The sequence below is a fragment of the Arachis ipaensis genome, chromosome B5 (genome assembly GCF_059453495.1).
Source record: "Arachis ipaensis isolate K30076 ecotype BB chromosome B5, ASM5945349v1, whole genome shotgun sequence".
NCBI classification, from domain to species: Eukaryota; Viridiplantae; Streptophyta; class Magnoliopsida; order Fabales; family Fabaceae; genus Arachis; species Arachis ipaensis.
Window position 1 is genome coordinate 51499781 of NC_142440.1, and position 24514 is coordinate 51524294.

At 41.1% G+C, this 24514-nt stretch overlaps 1 non-coding gene across 1 annotated transcript; it reads left to right on the forward strand.

The window, feature by feature from the left end:
• The first annotated feature begins 348 nt into the window (after nt 1-348).
• On the forward strand, nt 349-457 carry LOC148564158 (small nucleolar RNA R71). Its single transcript, XR_015884615.1, has one exon. It is a non-coding gene; the product is annotated as a small nucleolar RNA R71 (small nucleolar RNA).
• The last annotated feature ends 24057 nt before the right edge of the window (nt 458-24514 follow it).

A 24514-nucleotide genomic window follows, 5' to 3' on the forward strand; every position in this document is an offset into this window, starting at 1 on the left:
ATCATAAGCTTCTTCTTCAGGAGAAGCTTGTTGAGCACTACCAGCTGCAGTTTGCATTCTAGTCATATACTGGGAAATCATATTGACCTATTAGGTCAAGATCCTGTTCTGAGCCAATATGTCATCCAGAGTATCAACTTCATGAACTCTTTTCTTCTGAGATTCCATGGTTCACAGGATTTCTCTCATAAGTGTACATGAATTGGTTGTTTGCAACCATCTCAATGAGTTCTCTTGCTTCTGCAGGAGATTTCTTCAAGTGGAGCAATCCACCTGTAGAGTTATCCAATGAAATTTTGGACATCTCAGACAGACCATCAAAGAACATGCCTATGATGGACCATTCTGAGAGCATGTTAGGAGGACATCTCTTGATCAATTGCTTGTATCTTTCTCAAGCTTCATAGAGGGATTCACCTTCTCTTTGTCTGAAGTTTTAAACTTCCACTATAATTTTGCTCATCCTTTGAGGAGGAAAGAATTTAGCCAGAAAAGCATTAACCAACTTTTTCCAAGAGTTTAAGCTCTCTTTTGGTTGGGAATCCAACCATATCTTAGCTGTGTCTCTTATAGCAAAGGGAAAGAGCATAAGCTTGTAGGCTTTAGGATTAACTCCATTAGTCTTTACTGTATCATGGATCTATAAGAATTTAGCTAAAAATTAATGAGGATCTTCCATTGGAAGTCCATGGAACTTGCAGTTCTGCTGCAGAAGAGAGACTAACTGAGGCTTAAGCTTAAAATTGTTAGCTCCAATGGCAGGTACAGAGATACTTCTGCCATAAAAGTGAGAGGTAGTGTTCATACCCTAGGTCGAGCTATGCGATCCGGGTTAGACGGAGACCAGAACGACTGGCATCTTACATAGCTGGCTCATCACCAACCTCTTCATAAAGAGCTCGGCCAAAACACCATCTAGGCTGATGAGCGGATAATTTATACCCTTTTTGGCATTGTTTTTACATAGTTTTTAGTATGTTTTAGCTAGTTTTTATTATATTTTTATTAGTTGTTAAATAAAAATCACATTTCTGGATTTTACTATGAGTTTGTGTGCTTTTCTATGATTTTAGGTATTTTCTGGCTGAAATTGAGGGACCTGAGCAAAAATCTGATTCAGAGGCTGAAAAAGGACTACAGATGCTGTTGGATTCTGACCTCCCTGCACTCGAAATAGATTTTCTTGAGCTACAGAAACTCAATTGGCACGCTCTCAATTGCGTTGGAAAGTAGACATCTTGGGCTTTCCAGCAATATATAATAGTCCATACTTTGCTCGAGTTTTGATAACGTAAACTGGCGTTTAAACGCCAACTTTCTACCATATTCTGGCATTAAACGCCAGAACTGGCATAAAAGCTGGAGTTGAACGCCCAAACTGGCACCAGAGCTGGCGTTTAACTCCGAGAAAAGTCTCTACATGTAAAAGCTTAAATGCTCAGCCCAAGCAGACACCAAGTGGGCCGGGAAGTGGATTTCTGCATCATTTACTTATTTTTGTAACCCTAGGCTACTAGTTCATTATAAATAGGACCTTTTACTATTGTATTTTCATCTCTGGAACACATTATGTAACCTTTATGTTTTGAGACCTCCATCGGAGGCTGGCCACTCGGCCATAGATAAAGGTGTGGAGCTCTCCTGTTCTTCATGAGTTAATGCAATTACTACTGTTTTCCATTCAATTCAAGCTTATTCTTATTCTAAGAACATGATGAATGTCATGATTATGAACGCGTGCCTGACAACCACTTCCGTTCTACATGAAAACGAGCTTGAATGCATATCTCTTGGGTTTCTAATCTAAGATTAGAATCTTCGTGGTATAAGCTAGAATCGATTGGCAGCATTCTTGAGATACGAAAAGTCTAAACCTTGTCTGTGGTATTCCGAGTAGGATCTGTGATGGGATGACTGTGACGAGCCTCAAACTCGCGAGTGTTGGGCATAGTGACAGATGCAAAAGGATCAATGGATCCTACTCCAACATGAGTGAGAACTGACAGATGATTAGTCGTGCGGTGAAAGCGCATTTGGACCATTTTCACTGAGAGGACGGAGGGTAGCCATTGACAACGGTGATCCCCCAACATACAGCTTGCCATAGAAAGGAGTATGAATGATTGGATGAAGGCAATAGGAAAGCAGAGGTTCAGAAGGAACAAAGCATCTTCATACGCTTATCTAAAACTCCTACCAATGAATTACATAAGTATTTCTATCTTATTTTCTGTTTTAATTATATTTTAATTATCAAAATTCCATAACCATTTGAATCCGCCTAACTGAGATTTACAAGGATGACCATAGCTTGCTTCAAGCCGACAATCTCCGTGGGATCAACCCTTACTCACATAAGGTATTACTTGGACGACCCAGTGCACTTGCTAGTCAGCTGCACGGACTTGTGTGAAAAGTGTGCGATCACAATTCCGCATACCAAGTTTTAGGCACTGTTGCCCAGGATTGTTCGAGTTTGGACAACTGACGGTTCATCTTGTTGCTCAGATTAGGTAATTTTATTTTATCCTTTTATTTTCGAAAAAAATTTTCAAAAAAAATAAATTATTCTATGACTTCAGAATTTTTAAGAAAGAATTCTAGAGTTTCAGATGATGCTTTTATCATCACAGGAGCCAGTTGATTCCCATCAATTTGGCTGTTGTATGTAATGTCCTGCTGAAGCTTAGCTAGCCATGTCTAATCATTTTAGACTAAAGCTTTAGACTAACATTGCATGATTCCTGGAATTCTTAGTAAAAATTTTGAAATCCATATTTTTCTTTTTCCAATTAATTTTCGAAAAATCCAAAAAAAAAAATTTAATAAAACCATGAAAATAAAAAATATTTTGTGTTTCTTGTTTGAATCTAGTGTCAATTTTTAAGTTTGGTGTCAATTGTATCTTTTTAATTTTTCTTAAAATTTTTCGAAAAATACATGCATTGAGTTCTTCATTGATCTTCAAGTCGTTCTTGATGATTTTATTGGGTTTGATCTTTAAATTCTCTTGTTTTGTGTCTTTTGTTGTTTCTCATGTGCATTCTCAATTTGTTAGTGTCTCTAGAATGAAAATTTCTAAGTTTGGCGTCTTGCATGCATTATTTATTTAGTCTTAGTTATTCATGATTAGTTTCATTTTGTTGTTGTTCTTTCTCATCATTAAAAATTCAAAAAAAAAATTTCAAAATTATGTCTTTTCAAGTCAATAATACAGAAAATTGAAGATTCAGAACATACAGCAGAAAAATTACAGAGAAAAAGCTGGGCATTCAAAACGCCCAGTGAGGAAGGAAAACTGGCGTTTAAACGCCAGCCAGGGTACCTGGCTGGGCGTTAAACGCCCAAAAGGGTAGTATTTTGGGTGTTAAATGCCAAAATGGATACCATTCTGGGTGTTTAACGCCAGGATAGCATCAAGGAGGTAATTTTGTTTTCAATTCAAATCTTTTTCAATTTTGCAAGTTTTAAAACTAATTTTTCAAAATCTTATCTTTTTCATATCCTCTCTTATCAATCATATCTTTTTCAAAATTAAATCTTTTTCCATTTTTCTCTCACTATTTTCGAAAATACTGACTACCAATCAATGATTTGATTCAAAAATTTCAAGTTTGTTACTTCCTTGTTAAGAAAGGCTCAATATTTGAATTTTAGAATCATATCTTTTAAATTCCTTATTAGTCAAGTCATCAATTTTAAAAATCAAATCTTTTCAACTTGTTTTTCAATCATATATTTTTTAAAATCATATCTTTTTCAAATCACATCCTTTTAAAATTCCAATCATATCTTCTCAATCATATTTTCTTAACCACATCTTTTTCAAAATAATTTTCAGTCATATCTTTCTGATTACTGATTTCAAAATATTTTTCAAAATCACCCAACAACTTTCTCACTTTTAATTTTCAAAAAACCATTAACCATTTTTCAAAATTCTTTTTAATTAACTAATTGTTTTAAATTTTAATTCTATTTTTCTTTCAAAAATTCTTGAAAATTCCCTCTATCATCTATTTCTATTTAAGGACTGACACTCCTCCTCAATTTGCAATTCGGACTCTCTCTCCTTCTTCATATGTTCGAATTATTATCTACCTAACTTATCCCTCTATTCCTGTTTTCCTCTGACACCTCAAGGAATCTCTATACTGTGAGATAGAGGATTCCTATTCTTTTCTGTTCTCTTCTTTTTCATATGAGCAGGAGCAAGGATAAGAACATTCTTGTTGAAGCTGATCCAGAACCTGAAAGGACCTTGAAGAGGAAGCTGAGAGAAGCTAAAGCACAACACTCTGGAGAGGACCTGACAGAATTTTTTGAAAAAGAAGAAGACATGGCCGAACCCAACAACAATGGTGGAGATGCAAGGAAGATGCTTGGTGACTTTATTGCACCCTCTTCTGACTTCTGTGGAAGGATCATCTCAATTCCTGGAATTGGAGCAAACAACCTTGAGCTTAAGCCTCAATTAGTTTCTCTAATGTAGCAAACTTGCAAGTATCATGGACTTCCATTGGAAGATCCTCATCAGTTTTTAGCTGAATTCTTGCAAATCTATGACACTGTTAAGACCCATGGGGTTGACCCTGAGGTCTACAGACTTATGCTCTTCCCTTTTATTGTAAGAGACAGAGCTAGGACATGGTTAGACTCACAACCTAAAGAAAGCCTGAACTCTTGGGAAAAGCTGGTCAATGCCTTCTTGGCAAAGTTCTTTCCACCTCAAAAATTGAGTAAGCTTAGAGTGGAAGTCCAGACCTTCAGACAGAAGGAAGGCAAATCTCTCTATGAAGCTTGGGAAAGATACAAGCAGTGGATCAGCAGGTGTCCTTCTGGCATGCTTTCAGAATAGAGCATCATATGCATATTCTATGATGGTCTGTCTGAACTGTCCAAGATGTCATTTGACAACTCTACTGGTGGATATCTTCATCTGAAGAAGACGCCTAAAGAAGCTTAGGAACTCATTAAAATGGTTGAAATAACCAGTTCATGTATACTTTTGAAAGAAATCCCGTGAATAATGGGACAACTCAGAAGAAAGGAGTTCTTGAGGTTGATACTCTAAATGCCATATTGGCTCAGAACAAAATATTGACTCAGCAAGTCAATATGATTTCTCAGAGTCTGTCTGAAATACAAGCTGCATCAGGCAGTACTAAGGAGGCTTCCTTTGAAGTAGAAGCCTATGACCCTGAGAATCTTGCAATAGCAGAGGTGAATTACATGGGAGAACCCTATGGAAACACCTATAATCTTTCATGGAGAAATCATCCAAATCTCTCATGGAAGGACCAACAGAAGCCTCAACAAGGCTTCAACAACAATAATGGTGGAAGAAATCGGTTTAGCAATAGCAAACCTTTTCCATTATCTTCTCAGCAACAGACAGAGAATTCTGAGCAGAGTCTCTCTAGCTTAGCAGCCATAGTCTCTGATCTATCTAAAACCACACTAAGTTTCATGACTGAAACAAGGTCCTCCAATAGAAATTTGGAGGCACAGGTAGGTCAGCTAAGTAAGAAAGTTACTGAACTCCCTCCTAGTACTCTACCAAGCAATACAGAAGAGAATCCAAAAAGAGAGTGTAAGGCCATAAACACGCCTAACATGGCCGAACCTGGAGAGGAGGAAGAGGCAGTGATTTCCAGTGAGGAAGACCTCAGTGGACGTCCACTGGCCTCCAAGGGGTTCCCTAATGAGGAACCAAAAGAATCTGAGGCTCATATAGAGACCATAGAGATTCCACTGAACCTACTTTTGCCATTCATGAGCTCTGATGAATATTCTTCCTCTGAAGAGGATGAAGATATTGTTGAAGAGCAAGTTGCTAAGTACCTTGGAGCAATCATGAAGCTGAATGCCAAGTTATTTGGTAATGAGACTTGGGAGGATGAACCTCCATTGCTCATCAATGAACTGAATACCTTGGTTAGGCAGAAATTACCTCAGAAGAAACTGGAACTCGAAAAATTCTTAAAACCTTGTACCATAGGCATCATGACCTTTGAGAAGGCTCTGTGTGACCTAGGGTCAAGTATAAACCTCATGCCCCTCTCTGTAATGGAGAAACTAGGGATCTTTGAGGTGCAAGCTGCAAGAATCTCACTAGAGATGGCAGACAATTCAAGAAAACAGGCTTATGAACTTGTAGAGGATGTCTTGGTAAAGGTTGAAGGCCTTTACATCCCTGCTGACTTCATAATCCTGGACACTGGGAAGAATAGGGATGAATCCATCATCCTTGGTAGACCCTTCCTAGCCACAGCAAAAGCTGTGATTGATGTTGACAGAGGAGAGCTGGTCATTCTAGTGAATGAGGACTGCCTTGTGTTTAAGGCTCAAGGATCTCCTTATGCACACAAGGAGAAGAAGAATGACAAGCTTCTCTCAATGCAGAGTTAAACAGAGCCCCCACATTCAAACTCTAAGTTTGGTGTTGGAAGGCCATCATCATGCTCTAAATATCTGTGAGGCTCCATAAGAGCCCACTGTCAAGCTATTGACATTAAAGGAGTGCTTGTTGGGAGGCAACCAAATCTTTACTTATCTATGTTAAATTTCTATTTTCTATTGTTATTTTATGTTTTCTTTAGGTTGATGATCATGTGAAGTCACAAAAACAACTGAAAAATCAAAAATAGAATGAAAAACAGCATTAAAAACAGCACACATTCTGGGCGTTTAATGCTAGAAAAGGGCACCAGACTGGCGTTTAATGCCAAAAGGGGGCACAAAGCTGGCGTTTAATGCCAGAAAATGGAGAAAAGCTGGCATTAAATGCCAAAAATTGGCAGCAACCTGGCATTTAATGCCAGGATTGGCAGCCAAGGGGAGTTTACACGCTAACATGGTGCAGGGATGAGACACAGGATCCTCACCTACCTCAACTCTCTCTCTCTCCTCTTCACACCTTTCCAATAACACCCTTCCCCATCACCTCTTCACCACTCTTCCCCAAAAACCCCACCTACCTCAACATTCAAAACCACCACTCTTCCCTCCCAAATCCAACCCTTAATACACACTTCTTTCCCCCTTTGGCTGACACATTCACTACCCTCCATCTCCTCCATTTCTTCTTCTCCTCCTTTCTTTCTTTTTTTTCTCGAGGATGAGCAAACCTTTTAAGTTTGGTGTGGAAAAAGCATTACTTTTTTGTTTTCCCATAACCATTAATGGCACCTAAGGCCAGAGAAACCTCTAGAAAGAAGAAAGGAAAGGAAATTGCTTCTACCTCCGAGTCATAGCAGATGGAGAGATTCATCTCAAAATCCCATCACGAGAAAGAGGATGGAGCAAACAAGAGAGCCCACGCATGGACCTCAACAAGAGCATGAGGGAGGAGCAACAAAGGCAAGGAAGAGACATTGAGGAGCTAAAGCACTCCATAAGATCTTCAAGAGGAAGAACTAGCCGCCATCACTAAGGTTGACCTGTTCTTTAATTTCCTTGTTCTTTATTTTCTATTTTTCGTTTCCTATGCTTTATGTTTGTGTCTTTACTACATGATCATTAGTGTTTAGTGTCTATGTCTTAAAGCTATGAATGTCCTATGAATCTATCACCTTTCTTAAATGAAAAATGTTTTTAATTGCAAAAGAACTAGAAATGCATGATTTCGAATTCTATCTTGAAATTAGTTAAATTATTTTGATGTGGTGGCAATACCTTTTGTTTTCTGAATGAATGCTTGAACAGTGCATATTTTTGAATTTGTTGTTTATGAATGTTAAAATTGTTGGCTCTTGAAAGAATAAAGAAAATGGAGAAATGCTATTGATAATCTGAAAAATCATAAAATTGATTCTTGAAGCAAGAAAAAGCAGTGAAGAACAAAAGCTTGTGAAAAAAATGGCGAAAAAAATAAAGAAAAAGAAAAAGAAAAAGCAAGCAGAAAAAGCCAATAGCCCTTTAAACCAAAACGCATGGGTAGAAAAAAGATCCAAGGCTTTGAGAATTAATGGATAGGAGGGCCCACAGGAATAAAATCCTGGCCGAAGCGGCTAAACCAAGCTGTCCCTAACCATGTGCTTGTGGCGTGAAGGTGTCAAGTAAAAAGCTTGAGAATGAGCGGTTAAAGTCATGGTCCAAAGCAAAAAGAGTGTGCTTAAGAGCTCTGGATACCTCTGACTGGGGACTCTAGCAAAGCTGAGTCACAATCTGAAAAGGTTCACCCAGTTATGTGTCTGTAGCATTTATGTATCCGGTGGTAATACTGGAAAATAAAATGCTTAGGGTCACGGCTAAGTCTCATAAAGTAGCTGTGTTCAAGAATCAACATACTGAACTAGGAGAATCAATAACACTATCTGAATTCTAAGTTCCCATAGATGCCAATCATTCTGAACTTCAAAGGATAAAGTGAGATGCCAAAACTGTTCAGAAGCAAAAAGGCTACAAGTCCCGCTCATCTAATTGAAGCTAATCTTCATTCATAAGTTTGGAATTCATTTTATATTCTCTTCTTTTAATCCTACTTGGTTTTCAGTAGCTTGGGGACAAGCAACAATTTAAGTTTGGTGTTGTGATGAGCAGATAATTTATACCCTTTTTGGCATTATTTTTACATCGTTTTTAGTATGATTTAGTTAGTTTTTATTATATTTTTATTAGTTTTTAAATAAAAATCACATTTCTGGACATTACTATGAGTTTGTGTGTTTTTCTGTGATTTCAGGTATTTTCTGGCTGAAATTGAGGGACCTGAGCAAAAATCTGATTCAGAGACTGAAAAAGGACTGCAGATGCTGTTGGATTCTGACCTCCCTGCACTCGAAATGGATTTTCTGGAGCTACAAGAGCCCAATTGGCATGCTCTCTATTGCGTTAGAAAGTAGACATCCTGGGCTTTCCAGCAATATATAATAGTTCATACTTTTCACGAGTTTTGATAACGTAAACTGGCGTTTAAATGCCAACTTTCTACCCTATTCTGGCGTTAAACGCCAGAACTGGCATAAAAGTTGGAGTTGAACGCCCAAACTGGCACCAGAGATGGCGTTTAATTCCAAGAAAAGTCTCTACATGTAAAAGCTTCAATGCTCAGCCCAAGCACACACCAAGTGGGCCCGGATGTGGATTTCTGCATCATTTACTTATTTCTGTAACCCTAGGCTACTAGTTCATTATAAATAGGACCTTTTACTATTGTTTTTCCATCTCTGGAACACATTATGTAACCTTTATGTTCTGAGACCTCCATCGGAGGCTGGCCACTTGGCCATGTCTACCCTATTTTCACTTATGTATTTTCAACGGTGGAATTTCTACACCCCATAGATTAAGCTATGGAGCTCTGTTGTTCTTCATGAGTTAATGCAATTACTACTGTTTTCCATTTAATTCAAGCTTATTCTTATTCTAAGATATTCGTTCACACACAAAAACATGATGAATGTGATGATTATGTGACACTCATCACCATTCTAACTTATGATCGCGTGCCTGACAACCACTTCCGTTCTACATGAAAACGAGCTTGAATGCATATCTCTTGGGTTTCTAATCTAAGATTAGAATCTTCGTGGTATAAGCTATAATCAATTGGCAGCATTCTTGAGATCCGGAAAGTCTAAACCTTGTCTGTGGTATTCCGAGTAGGATCTGGGATGGGATGACTGTGACGAGCTTCAAACTTGCGAGTGTTGGGCGTAGTGACAGACGCAAAAGGATCAATGGATCCTATTCCAACATGAGTGAGAACTGACAGATGATTAGTCGTACGGTGACAGCGCATTTGGACCATTTTTACTGAGAGGACGGACGGTAGCCATTGACAACGGTGATCCCCCAACATACAGCTTGCCATAGAAAGGAGTATGAGTGATTGGATGAAGGCAATAGGAAAGCAGAGGTTTAGATGGAACAAAGCATCTTCATATGTTTATCTGAAACTCCTACCAATGAATTACATAAGTATTTCCATCTTATTTTCTGTTTTAATTATATTTTAATTATCAAAATTCCATAACCATTTGAATCTGCCTGACTGAGATTTACAAGGATGACCATAGCTTGCATCAAGCCGACAATCTCCGTTGGATCGACCCTTACTCACGTAAGGTATTACTTGGACGACCTAGTACACTTGCTGGTCAGCTGCACGGAGTTGTGTGAAAAGTGTGCGATCACGATTTCGTATACCATAGGCCCAAAGCAGGCCCAAAGCAAAGGATCCCCGCTCACCAAAAGGTGGTGGACTAAAAGATAAAGATCTCCCCCACAAAAAGATAAGATAAGATAACAAACTTATGTCAAGGGAGATCACTCCCCACTACTATAAATTCACTGGAGCACCCAAGTATAAGTCATACTCTGATTCTACACAAAAAACCTGCCTAAAGCACGTGTTAACTTAAGCATTGGAGTCTCTTGCAAGTACCACCACCCTCCGATGATCAAGAATCAGCAGCACCACCAGCTCCAGCAGGTCGGACACGACAACTCCGGCCAAAATAGCAAATCTCATCCGAGATTGACCTTCAGTTTCAGGTAACCCTCAGAATATTGGCTCCGTTGCCGGGGAACCTGGAAGTCATCCCATCATCATGGAGGACAACCTTGACAACGATCACAACTCTGGTCTGGAAGACAGAACGGCGCATAAGAACACGGATACCACACCAAAGGATATACCTCAAAAAAAGGGAGACAAACAACCCCTAAATACAGAAATTTTAGAGGCCATTCGTAAACAACAGAATCGCCTCAAACAGCTAGAACAAGAAGCTGACCGGCAGCGGGAGGCTGAGCGAGATCTCTGAAGAGAAACCAGGAGGCGTCGAGAGCTGGAAGAAAAGTGAAGAATGAAACTCTCGCGCAGTCTAGAATTTTCATAATAAATTCGCGTTGTAAGTATAGCTTCTAGACCGACAAGAATTCCTTTCTTACAAAAGTTTGGTTGTCACAAGTAACAAAACCCAATAAAATTTATAACCGAAGTATTTAAACCTCGGGTCATCTTTTCAAGAAATTGCAGGGAGGTATGATTTATTACTGGTTATGTAAAACAGTATATTTTTGGGCCTTTGGAAATAAGGGGCAAGTAATTTAAATGACAAGGAAAATAAATTGATAATAATAAAAATCTCTTGGCAAGGTATAAGAAATTGAAGTCCTATCCTAGTTATCCTTATCAGGTGTGAAGAGGATTGGATTCTGCTTCCACTTTTAATTAACCCTTACTAAATAAAGGAAAGTCAAGTGGACAAATTAATTTGATCCTCAGGTCCTAGTCAACTCCTATGGAGAGACTAGAGTTATTGGAGTACAAATTAACCAGCAAAGAATTTCAATTTCAATAAACAGCTGAGTTTGATGACTCAAGTGTTATAAGTTACTTAACCAAAGCCAAAAGGGGAAAATATCTTAAATTAAATTAAAAGCATTCATAAATAGAATAAAACAATCATAAACTGAAATACCTCAAATGGCATTAAACAGAATATTCAAATCTTAACATGAAAAATTCATAAGCCAAATTAGGAACATTAACAAGTAAAAGCATTGGAATAAATAAAGGTAGAAAATAAATTAAAGGAACATTAAACCTGTGATTGTAGAAGCAATCCTAAAATAAGAGAAATCCTAATCCTAAATCCTAAGAGAGAGGAGAGAACCTCTCTCTCTAAAAGCTACATCTAAACCTAAAATTGTGAAATTGTGAGAACATGTTGAGTCTCTGCATGTTCCTTGACTTTAATCTGTGTTTCTGGGCCGAAAACTGGGTCAAAACGTGGCCCGAAATCGACTCCAGCTTTTTCTGAATTTTCTGTAGATCGTGCATGCCACACGTACGCGTCGTCCACGTGTTCGCATCACTGGCCGAATTCCCTTTCCATGCGTGTGCGTCAGGCACGCGCTCGCGTCGTTGTGCTGATCTGCTTCCACGCGTACACGTCAAGCATGCATACGAGTCGCTGTGATTTTCTCCATTTTGCGCGCACGCGTGAGCCATGCATGCGCGTCACTTCTCGCTGGTTGTCTCCTTTACTTCTTGTGCTCCTTCCATTTTTGCAAGCTTCCTCTCCATTCTCTAAGCCATTCCTGCCTTATAAAGCCTGAAGCACTTAACGCACAGATCACGGCATCGAATGGTATAAAGCAGAAATTAAAATACATAACTTAAAGCTTTAGGAAGCAAGTTTTCAATCATAGAATAAATTCAGGAAGGAATTGTAAAACCATGTGAATCATATCAATAAGTGGGTGAAAAGCTGATAAAAACCATTCAAATTAGCACAAGATAAACCATAAAATAGTGGTTTATCAATAAGCTCCTCAAACTTGAGGCCAACTTCAACACAAAAGCTACTCGGTCCAATCGCGAAGATAGCCCCCGCAAGGACCAAGACCCATTCACAAAGGAAATCATGAAAGCTAAATTCCCAAAAACTTCAAAGCTCCTGACATGACTCCCTATGATGGTACGTCTGACCCAAGTCATCATCTCAGCAACTTCAGAAGTCGGATGTATCTTACGGATGCCTCAGATGCAATTCGTTGTAAAGCCTTCCCGACTACCTTGACCAAAACAACAATAAAGTGGTTTGACAGCTTGCCGCCAAGGTCGATTGCAAGCTTCGATGACCTTGCCGAGAAGTTCCTGGCTAGGTTCTCCATCCAGAAGAATAAAACCAAGCACGCTCTAAGCCTACTAGGGATCAAACAAGGAGACTGGCAGAGCCTCCGCAGTTATATGGAAAGATTCAATAAAGCATGCCTTGACATACAGAATCTCCCCACAGAAGCAGCAATTATGGGACTTATCAATGGTCTACGAGAAGGACCCTTTAGCCACTCCATATCTAAAAAACACCCAACATCTCTGAATGAGGTACAAGAGCGGGCGGAAAAGTACATCAATATAGAGGAGAACTCTCGATTAGGAGAAACTTCAAAATCCGGATTCTCCTACCCACATCGGGATAAGGATAAAGAGTCCAGAAAAAAAGAAGACCAACCTACTGAGAAACTTAGAAAGTACCACAACTACAACCCACTTTGGGTGTCCCTTGTAGACGTTTACCGAGAGATATGCAATAGTGAAAAGATCCCACCACCTTGCCCGATTAAACACAAAAGAAGAGGAAGTCGGACAGAGTATTGCGAATACCACCGAATCTACGGGCATCCTACCAACGCGTGCTTTGACCTAAAAAATGTTATAGAAAAATTGGCACGAGAAGGGCGACTAGATCGGTTCTTAGCCGATAAAGAGGATGAACCGAGAAAGAGAAGAAGGGATGAAGAGGTTGGACGAGTTGAGCACCCGCCTCACACCCCTGAGAGACATGTCCATATGATAAATGGAGGATTCGCAGGTGGAGGGATCTCTAAGTCGTCCCGCAAGAGACACCTTAAAGAGGTGTATCATGTCGGAGAAGGAGGCGAGCACCCGACCTCCCCACTATTACCTTCACCCGAGAAGATGCCACAGGTATCATCCTGGGGCATGATGACCCCGTGGTCATTACCATCATACTCGCCAACGCTAATCTCCACCGAACGTTGGTAGATCAAGGAAGCTCCGCAGATATCCTATTCAAATCCACTTTCGACAAGCTCGGCCTTCAAGAAAAGACGTCAGAGCTTATCCAAATAGCTTGTTCGGACTCGGAGACGCCCCAATCCAAACACTTAGGTATATCCCACTACACACAACATTTGGAAAAGGAATACGGCATAGAACGATGAGCATAGACTACATCGTAGTCGATGTGAACTCCGCATACAACGCTCTTATAGGTCAGGTGATGACAAGTCATCCTAGCCCATTTTAGCTAGTCTTTTTCTTTAGTTTTCATTAGAATTATGCACTTTCTTGAGCTACAAGCAAGCTAATTGAGTAGATTTTCATGTTTCTCTTGATTGAACCAACCATATGTGAATTCATGCCATTTCATGAGGTTTTGAACTATATTTGTTGCATATTGTGGAAGATTGAATATCTCATGATTTTGAGCAAAGCTTTGATTAGTTTGGTTGATCAATGATAGGTGAAGAAGGCTTGGAGAAAGGTTGAAGCAAAGAGGAATGGCTAGGAGTGAAGAAAGGACAATGGAATAAGTGAAAATTGAACCGGGTTGCATGAAGTTAGCCCCAACGTTAGCCCCCTAACTTGGAGGCTAACGTTGGGCATGTAAATCACTCCCTGGAAGTGGCCAACGTTAGCTCCAACGTTAGCCCCCTAACTTGGAGGCTAACGTTGGAACTTGAGAGTTTCTCCCCTGGGCACCAACGTTTGCGCCAACGTTAGCCCCCTAACTTGGAGGCTAACGTTGGCACTTAAAATACAAAGAGGGAAGGCCAACGTTTGCGCCAACGTTAGCCCCCTAACTTGGAGGCTAACGTTGGCACTTGAATCACAAAGGAGGAAGGCCAACGTTTGCGCCAACGTTAGCCCCCTAACTTGGAGGCTAACGTTGGCGCCACTAGCAATAAGCATTGCCAACGTTAGGGTCAAAGTTAGACCCCTAACGTTGGCACCAACGTCCAAACCAGGAAATCAAGCTTGCTGCTATGAAAAGTTAGGGGCAAAGTTAGACCCCTAACTTTGACCCTAACGTTGAGATCATCTTTGGCCAACTTCAAAAACCGGTTCAATTGGTTCACTTCGGTTCTCCTTCAATCTTCAAGAGCAATCAACCAAGGCCTCTTTCAACCCAATTCCACCAAGAACAAAGGCCCAACTCAAGGCTTGAAGATCATTTTTGGAAAGTGTATAAATAGGATAGAATTCAAGTTATTAAAGGAGCTTTTGCTTGGAGAATTTTCAGAGGAGAGCTTTCCTTTTAGAATTTTCAATATAGTTTTCGGAGAGCTTTTGAACTTGAGTGAACTTTAATTTCTTGTTTTCATTGCTTTCAATTTCATTTTATATTTTGTCTTGGATCTTGGATTGGAGAATTGAAGAAATTCTGTTTCAATCTCAATCTTGGATCTCTCTGCTTTATTTACTGAATTTCATTTCCGGTTTATTGTTCTTCATCTCTTTTCTTTGCAATTTACAATTTCCTTGCTATTGTTCTTGTTGGATCTAGGAAGGCATTGAGATCTAGACTTGGTTTTCTAGTCTCTGGGTCCTGAGATCTAAATTCTCATTTCAATTCTCTGTTTGTTCATTTACTTTGCTGTTATAAGATCCGGTTCAATCCCAATTCCCTTTTCCTCTTCTGTTTGATGCAATTTAGTTTTTCCTTGTTTAAATTCTGCAAATCCTCATCCCAATCCCCTTTACTTTTCAAGCAATTTACATTTCTTGCACTTTAAGATTCTGCAATTTACATTTCTTGCACTTTAAGTTTCTGCTATTTAATTTCTTGTTCTTTAAGTTTCAGCAATTTACTTTCCCGCTCTCTTTGATTTCATGCAATTTACATTCTGCAAATCACAAATCACCCAACCAACACTTGATTCGCTTGACTAAATCAACCACTAAGCTAAAATTGCTCAATCCTTCAATCCCTGTGGGATCGACCTCACTCCCGTGAGTTTTTATTACTTGATACGACCCGGTACACTTGCCGGCTAGTTTTGGGTGTTTTGGGAGAGATTCGTTTCTCATCAAAATATCTCATCATCAGGCAACGTTAAATCAGCTCGCCGCGATGGTCTCTACTCCACACTTATGCATGAAGTTCCCAACTACAGAAGGAATCGCTACCATAAAGGGGGACCAAAAACTCACGCAACGCTGCTATAATGAAAGTCTAAACCTTAAAGGTGACCCCAAAGGAAAGGAAACTAATACAATAGAACTCGGGGTAATCCAAGCTCACAAGGAACTCTGGCCTCAACCGGAAGGTGAAACCAAAGAAGTTCAAATATAAAACACTCAAGACAAAACAACAAACATAGGGGCAAATCTACGAGGAGACCTAAAAGAGCTACTAACAAAGCTCCTAAAGGATAATTCCGACCTCTTTGCATGGAAGACCGCCGACATGCCGGTATCGATCCCAGACTAATGTGCCATAAGTTAGCCGTATATCCCGTATCTCCAACAGAAGCGTAGGAATCTTGGCCCGGAGAGGTTGCAAGCCGTGGAGGAGCAGGTAAAAGCCATGTTGGAGGTAGGGTTCATAAGGGAGTTAAAGTATCCATTATGGCTAGCCAATGTGGTATTGGTCAAGAGGTCAAATGGAAAGTGGCAGATGTGCACTGATTACACTGACCTCAACAAAGCTTGCCTAAAAGATCCCTACCCACTCACGAACATAGACACACTAGTTGACGCTTCGTCAGCCTATCAGTACCTCTCCTTCATGGACGCTTACTCGGGATACAATCAAATCCTAATATATCAACCAGACCAGGAGAAAACATTATTCTTAACCCCAAAAGAAAACTACTACTATATAGTCATGCCCTTCAGACTCAAGAACGCAGGGGCTACATACCAAAGACTGATGAAAAAAGTCTTCGCCAATCACATTGGGAAGCTGATGGAAGTCTATGTCGATGACATTTTCGTAAAGACACAAAGAGAGTTAACGTTGCTATCTGACCTCACTGAAGTGTTCGATACCATAAGAAAGCATGGGATGAGACTTAATGCCGCAAAATGCACTTTTGATGTAGAAGCTGGGGAATTCTTGGGCTTCATTCTCACCCAAAGAAGAATTGAAGTAAACCCAGATAAATGTTAGGCTATACTTTGCATGAAAAGTCCGACCTGTGTCAAAGAGGTCCAGCAGCTCAATGAAAGACTAGTAAGGTCTCTCCCCTTCTATGCAACATTAAGGAAGGGAAAGAGGTTCAAGCCTTCCAAGATTTCAAGAAATTTCTAGGACAACCACCCATCCTTACTTGACCTCGGGGAGGCGAGGAACTCATACTATACCTCGCCGTTGGAAGTCGGGCAATAGCTTCAGCACTAGTCAGAGAAGACGAAAGTGAGCAACAACCTGTCTACTTCAATAGTAAGGCTGTACAAGGGGCTAAACTAAACTATCAAAAGATAGAAAAGTTCGCCTACGCCCTTATATTCACTTCTCAACGACTTCGCCCATACTTCCAAGCTCACACCATCCGAGTACGGACTAACCAACCCATAAGAGGTATTTTACAGAAAACAGATTTAGCTGGAAGAATCCTACAGTAGGCAGTCAAGTTATCAGAATTCGACCTCAAATAAGAAGCTCGGACAGCTAATAAGTTACAGTATCTGGCCGACTTCATCGCAGAATACACTGACAACCCCGGTATCCCTATAAAATTGAATTTCTACGTGGACGGCTCCTCAAACAAAACCGGGAGTGGTGCAGGTGTAATTATAGAGAGTGATCAGGGAACCCAAATCGAGCTCTCATTAAAGTTCGAGTTCCCTGCCTCAAATAACCAAGCAGAATACGAGGCACTACTAGCTGGTCTGAGGCTGGCTAAGGAGGTGAGAGTCCAACAACTTACTGTCTTCAGCGACTCACAGGTAATCACTTCGCAAATAGAATGGAGCTATCAAGCTACGGATCTGTTCATACCCTGGGTCGAGATATCCGACCTGGGGTGATCGACGATAAAGCGACCGACCACTTTAGGTCAAGCGGACCGACTTTTTTATGAAGAACTCGGCCAAATCGACAAGAAAGCCCAAAAAAGGGCCCAATTCAAGGAATACGACCCAAATCCAAAGGTCGTTCAGGCCTACAGAGAGAAGGGCGGTTCCGTTGAAGATACGCTGACCTCAACCCAAAAGATAAAGATAAGATAAGATAACTAACTTATCTTATCCAAAGGTCACAACTCACCATTATAAATACACTGGAACACCCAGGTATAACTCATACTCTGATTCTACATAACACCTGTTTAATACCCATGCTAACTTAAGCATCGGAGTCTTTTGCAGGTACCCCCCACCCTCTGGTGACAAAGGATCAGCAGTACAACCAGTCCAACAAGTCGGACACGACAGCTCCGGTCGTCTCCTACCAGCCGGACACATCGGTACCGATCCGTACAGAGGATCTCAACCGAGATCGACCTCCAGTTTCAGGTAACCCTCGGAACATCGGCGTCATTGCTGGGGAACCTGGAAGTCGTCCCATCACGATGGCGGACAACCGTGACAATGACCACGATTCAGATCTAGAAAATAGAACGCCGCACAAAAATGCAAACACCCCACTAAAAGACACCCCAGAATCCAATGGAGACAAAAATACATCTAAATCGGGAGCAATAGAAGCTCTTCAAGATCTCTTGAAACAGCTTGAAGAAGAAACCCAACAACAACGAGAAATCGGAAAGGATCTACAAAGAGAGGTACGGCGACGTCGAGAATTGGAAGAAAAATTACAGCAATTAGAAGCCGATCTCAAATCGAAGGCCCCTCGGATCACTTCTGAGGAAAGCTCACGCAAAGAACATGATCCATTCACCAGGGAGATCATGAAAACCAAAATCCCAAAGGACTTCAAACTCCCAGAGATAACTTTATATGATGGTACCACAGACCCCAACCACCATCTCAGCAATATCAGAAGCAGAATGTACCTTACTGACGCCTCAGACGCCGTTCGCTGCAAAGCTTTCCCAACAACTCTCATGAAGACAGCAATCCGATGGTTCGACAACTTACCTCCAAAGTCCATCTCAAACTTCGATGACCTGGCCAAAAAGTTCCTGACCAGATTCTCCATCCAGAAAGATAAGGTCAAGCATGCCCCCAGTCTACTAGGGATCAAGCAAGGAGATCGGGAGAGCCTCCGCAACTACATGGAAAGATTCAATAAAACATGTATGGACATACAAAGCTTATCAACAGAGGCCGCCATCATGGGACTCATCAATGGCCTACGAGAGGGACCATTTAGCTAATCTATATCAAAGAAGTACCCTACCTCATTAGACGAAGTACAGGAGCGAGCAGAAAAATACATCAACATGGAAGAAAACGCTCGGTTGGGAGAAACCTCAAAATCTGGGAACCCTTACCGGGATAAAGATAAGGAATCCAAAAAGAAAGAAGATCGACAGGGGGAGAAAATAAAAAAGTACCATAATTACACCCCTCTCAGGGCATCCCTGGTCGACGTGTACAAAGAAGTCTGCCATATAGAGAAAATCCCCCAGTGCGACCACTCAAAGGCAAAAGGGGAGGGGAAAACCGGAAGGAATATTGTGAATACCATCGAGTTCGAGGGCACTCCACCAACGAGTGCTTCGACTTAAAGAATATCATAGAAAAATTAGTGAGAGGAGGAAGATTAGATCGATTTCTGGCTACCCGAGATGATGACCAAAGAAAAAGACGAAGGGACGAGGATGACGGACGAACTGAACGATCACCTCGGACACCAGAAAGACATGTCCACATGATACATGGCGGATTCGCAGCAGGAGGGATCTCCAAATCCTCTCGCAAAAGATATCTCAAAGAAGTATATCATGTCGAAGGAGAGGAAGAAACGCTCAACATCCCAGCGATAACATTCACTAAGGAAGACGCGTCTGGCGTCATCACAGGACATGACGATCCCATGGTTATCACCATCATATTGGCAAATGCCAACCTACACCGCACCTTAATAGACCAAGGGAGTTCTGCCGACATCTTATTTAAAACAGCCTTTGATAAACTCGGCTTAGAAGCAAAAGAACTTAAAGCATATCCAAACAGTCTGTTCGGGTTAGGAGATACCCCGGTTCGACCACTAGGATACATACCACTACATACAACCTTCGAAAAAGGGGACCAATCCAGGACCCTCAAAATAGATTACATCGTAGTCGATGTAAGTTCAGCTTACAATGCTCTCATAGGTCGGACAACACTCAACCAACTCGGCGCAATAGTCTCGACCCCACACCTATGTATGAAATTCCCAACTCCAAAAGGGATAGATACGATAAAAGCTGACCAAAAGATGGCACGTCGCTGTTATAACGAAAGCCTAAACCTTAGAGGAAAAGGAGTGGAGCTTCATACAATTGAACTGGGCGGAGTCCAGCAACGAGAAGAACTCCGTCCGCAACCAGAAGGCGAGATAGAGAAGATTCAAATTGGAGACACCTCAGACAAAACGACCAATATTGGCACGATCCTAAGAGGAGACTCAAAAGAATTACTGATACAATTCTTATGAGATAATGTCGATCTCTTCGCATGGAAAGCCGCAGACATTCCAGGCATAGACCCTAAGCTAATGTGCCACAAGTTGACGGTCTACCCAGGATCTCGGCCGGTGCAGCAGAGACGAAGGAAACTCGGGCCAGAATGATCAAAAGCTGTGGAGGAACAAGTACAAGCACTACTGGAGGCAAGATTTATAAGAGAAATCAAGTACCCACTATGGCTAGCTAACGTCGTCTTGGTGAAAAATCAAATGGAAAGTGGCGAATGTGCACCAATTACACCGATCTCAACAAAGCCTGCCCAAAAGATCCATACCCACTCCCAAGCATCGACGCTCTGGTAAATGCTTCCTCCGGATACAGATACCTCTCATTTATGGACGCATATTCAGGATACAACAAAATCCCCATGTATCCACCAGATCAGGAAAAGACCTCGTTCTTAACACCAAAGGCAAACTACTGCTACATCGTGATGCCTTTCGGTCTCAAGAACGCAGGAGTTACTTATCAAAGGCTAATGAATAAAGTCTTCTCAGATCACATCGGAAAAATTATGGAAGTTTATGTGGACGACATGTTGATAAAGACACAAAGCGAAGATACATTATTATTCGACCTGGCTCAAGTGTTCGACACCATAAGGAAGCACAACATGCGACTCAATCCCGCAAAATGCACTTTTGCAGTAGAAGCAGGCAAATTCTTAGGTTTCATGCTCACACAAAGGGAAATTGAAGCAAATCCACATAAATGTCAAGACATACTCAACATGAAGAGCCCAACCTGTGTCAAAGAAGTACAACAACTCAACGGGAGACTGGCTGCCCTATCCCGATTCTTAGCAGGAGCTGTGATAAGATCCCTCCCCTTCTATGCTACTTTAAGAAAGGGAAAACAGTTCGAATGGACGACAGAATGTGAGCAAGCCTTCCAAGACTTCAAAGGGTTCTTAGGATGGCCACCTATCCTATCTCGACCACGAGAAGGAGAACCGCTCATATTATATCTCGCAGTAGGGAGCCGGGCAATAGCCTCAGCACTAGTCAGAGAATAGAAAAGTATAACCTGTCTACTTCATTAGCAAGGCACTATAGGGATCCGAGCTGAACTACCAGAAAATAGAAAAATTTGGCTATACTCTTATCCTAACATCTCGACGACTCCGCCCGTACTTCCAGGCTCACACCATTAAGGTTCGAACTAACCAGCCCATAAAAGGAATATTGCAGAAAACAGATCTAGCAGGCAGAATTCTATAATGGGCAGTCGAGTTATCAGAGTTTGACCTCTAATATGAAGCTCGGACGGCCATCAAATCACAGTATCTGGCCGACTTTATCACAGAATTCACAGATGCCCTAGAAATCCCCACAGAATGGAATCTTTACGTGGATGGTTCTTCAAATAAAACTGGAAGCAGCGCAGGCGTGATAATAGAAAGCAACCAAGGAACCCAAGTTGAGCTCTCCCTCAAGTTTGGGTTCATGGCCTCAAACAACCAGGCGGAATATCAAGCATTATTAGCTGGTTTGAAGCTGGCTAAAGAGGTCGGAGCTCAAAAACTCAACATTTACAGTGATTCACAAGTGGTCACATCACAAATAACAGGGAGCTACCAAGCCAAAGATCCCACCATAAAAAAGTATTTGGATAAAACCAAGGAACAGCTCGGACAAATCGGGGAGTATAAGATCTGCCACATACCCCGTGAACAAAATGCCCGAGCTGATGCACTCTCAAAACTAGCCAGCACCAAACCAGGGGGCAACAATAGAAGCCTCATCCAGGAAATGTTGCAGAACCCGTCAATCTCGGAAGAGGAAAAATTCATGACTATAACAAGTCAGGACCAAGGATGGATGACCCCCATAACGAACTACCTCAAAACAGGAACGCTCCCCAGAGAAGAAAAGGAGGCAAAGCGGTTAAAAAGGGAGGCACAATACTATACCATCATAAACAACATCTTGTACAAAAGAGGAATCTCAATACCTTTACTTAAATGCGTGCCGACCTCCAACACAAAGGAAGTGCTAGAAGAAATACACGGCGGCATTTGTGGCAATCATCTCGGAGCACGAGCTCTCGCCAAAAAAGTACTCCGGGCGGGATTTTATTGGCCAACTCTACAGAAGGAAGCCACAGAATTTGTAAAGACATGTCCACCATGTCAGAAACATGCCAACTTTCACATCGCCCCGCCAGAAGAGCTCATCAGCGTGACCTCGCCTTGGCCGTTTGCAAAATGGGGACTCGATCTTCTCGGCCCCTTCCCACAGGGATCAGGACAAGTCAAATTCCTCATAGTAGGGGTAGATTACTTTACAAAGTGGATCGAGGCAGAGCCCCTAGCCAATGCCAACACTCAAAGAAGCTGGAAATTCTTATATAGAAACATTGTCACGAGGTTTGGGGTTCCATATTCAATAACCACAGACAATGGCACTCAATTCACAGATGCAGGCTTCAGGAAACTAGTAGCCGACTTGAATATAAAGCACCAGTACACCTCCGTTGAACACCCACAAGCCAACGGACAGGCCGAAGCCGCTAACAAAGTCATACTGGCCATATTAAAACGGAGATTACAAGATGCAAAAGGAGCCTGGGCAGAAGAGCTTCCACAGGTCCTATGGGCATATCGAACAACGCCATATTCCACCACGAAGGAATCGCCCTTCCGATTAGCATACGGAATAGAGGCAATGATCCCAGTAGAGATTGAGGAAGGGTCGCCTAGAGTAGTTCACTACAATGAGGAAGCAAACTCCCAACTTCAGAGAGAAGAACTCGACTTGTTACCCGAAATCCAGGAAAGAGCTCGGATCAGGGAAGAAGCTCAAAAGCACCGAATGGCTTCCAGATATAATCAAAAGGTAGTGCTGAGAAGTTTTGCAAAGAATGATCTCATCCTAATCCGAAATGATATCGGAACAACTCGACCAGGAGAAGGAAAGCTGGCAGCAAACTGGAAAGGACCTTACCGAGTTGTAGAAGTACTTGGAAAGGGCTACTACAGACTGTCTGAACTCGATGGACGAGAGCTTCCCAAGTCATGGCACGCCTGCAACCTAAGAAGGAACTACAGTTAGAAGAGATAAAAGATCTCATCATTGGATGCACTCTTTTTCCTGAAAAGGTTTTTTAATGAGGCACCAAGTTGAGACTCAGACAATCCCATATGTATATATTTGCACTTTTCCTTTAAATAAAATACATTTTAGATATTCTATAAAGATTTCAAGACGTATTAATCTGAAGCATTCATCATCCGATTATAAAGCAACAGATCGGCAGAACGTGAAAAATAATTTCACTGCACGATCACGATAAAGACAAATCGTCCGATAAAGGTGAAAATGCGATTCACCAAAAGGACGATCTAGAGATGACAACCACTTTCTACAAATCGGCAAAGATGAACACAGAATAATGTAAGAAGTTATCGAAAGTGATCTAAAAAAGAACCTGACGAGGTCTTACGGATCGCTAAAATAATAACTTAAAGACTGGTCGAACGTTAAGGTGTCGAACTAAGTCAACCCAAGTTATAAGTAAACCCTGGAAAGAGGTCTGGCCAACCCTATTAAAGAGGATTACTTTAACTTAGAAGGGCCCGACATAACAAAGTCAGCCCAAAACGAAATGTTATCAAAGTAGTCCCTAAAAGAGATCTGACAAAGATCCAAGAAAGAGGACTACAAAAAATAACTTAAAGGAGACCGATATAACCAAGTCGGACTCTTACAATTGAAAAGTTATCAAAGTAGTCCCTAAAAGAGATCTGACAAAGATCCAAGAAAGAGGACTACAAAATATAACTTAAAGGAGACCGATATAACCAAGTCGGACTCCTACTACTGAAAAGTTATCAAAGTAGTCCCTAAAAGAGATCTGACAAAGATCCAAGAAAGAGGACTACAAAAAATAACTTAAAGGAGACCGATATAACCAAGTCGGACTCCTACTACTGAAAAGTTATCAAAGTAGTCCCTAAAAGAGATCTGACAAAGATCCAAGAAAGAGGACTACAAAAAATAACTTAAAGAAGACCGATATAACCAAGTCAGACTCCTACTATCGAAAAAATTATCAAAGTAATCCCTGAAAGAGACCTAACAAATGTCCAAAAAAGAGGATTACCAAAACAACTTAGAAGGGGACCAACGCAAAGGAATTGGTCACAAATACAGAAAACCGAGAAACAAGTTGGATCTATACAATCACAGCCTCAAAGGATCCAAGATACAAGCAAATAAAGCAAAGTAATCCAAGGAGGTCGAGCAGCAAGATTTCGAACATCAATAGAAAAACAAAAAAGATGTCAAGTCAAACAACTACTTTTACTCTATAAAGTTATAAGGCCTGGAAGGCCACCAAAACCTACCACGAAGAGATAACAAGTTACTTTTTGTTCCCCATAAAA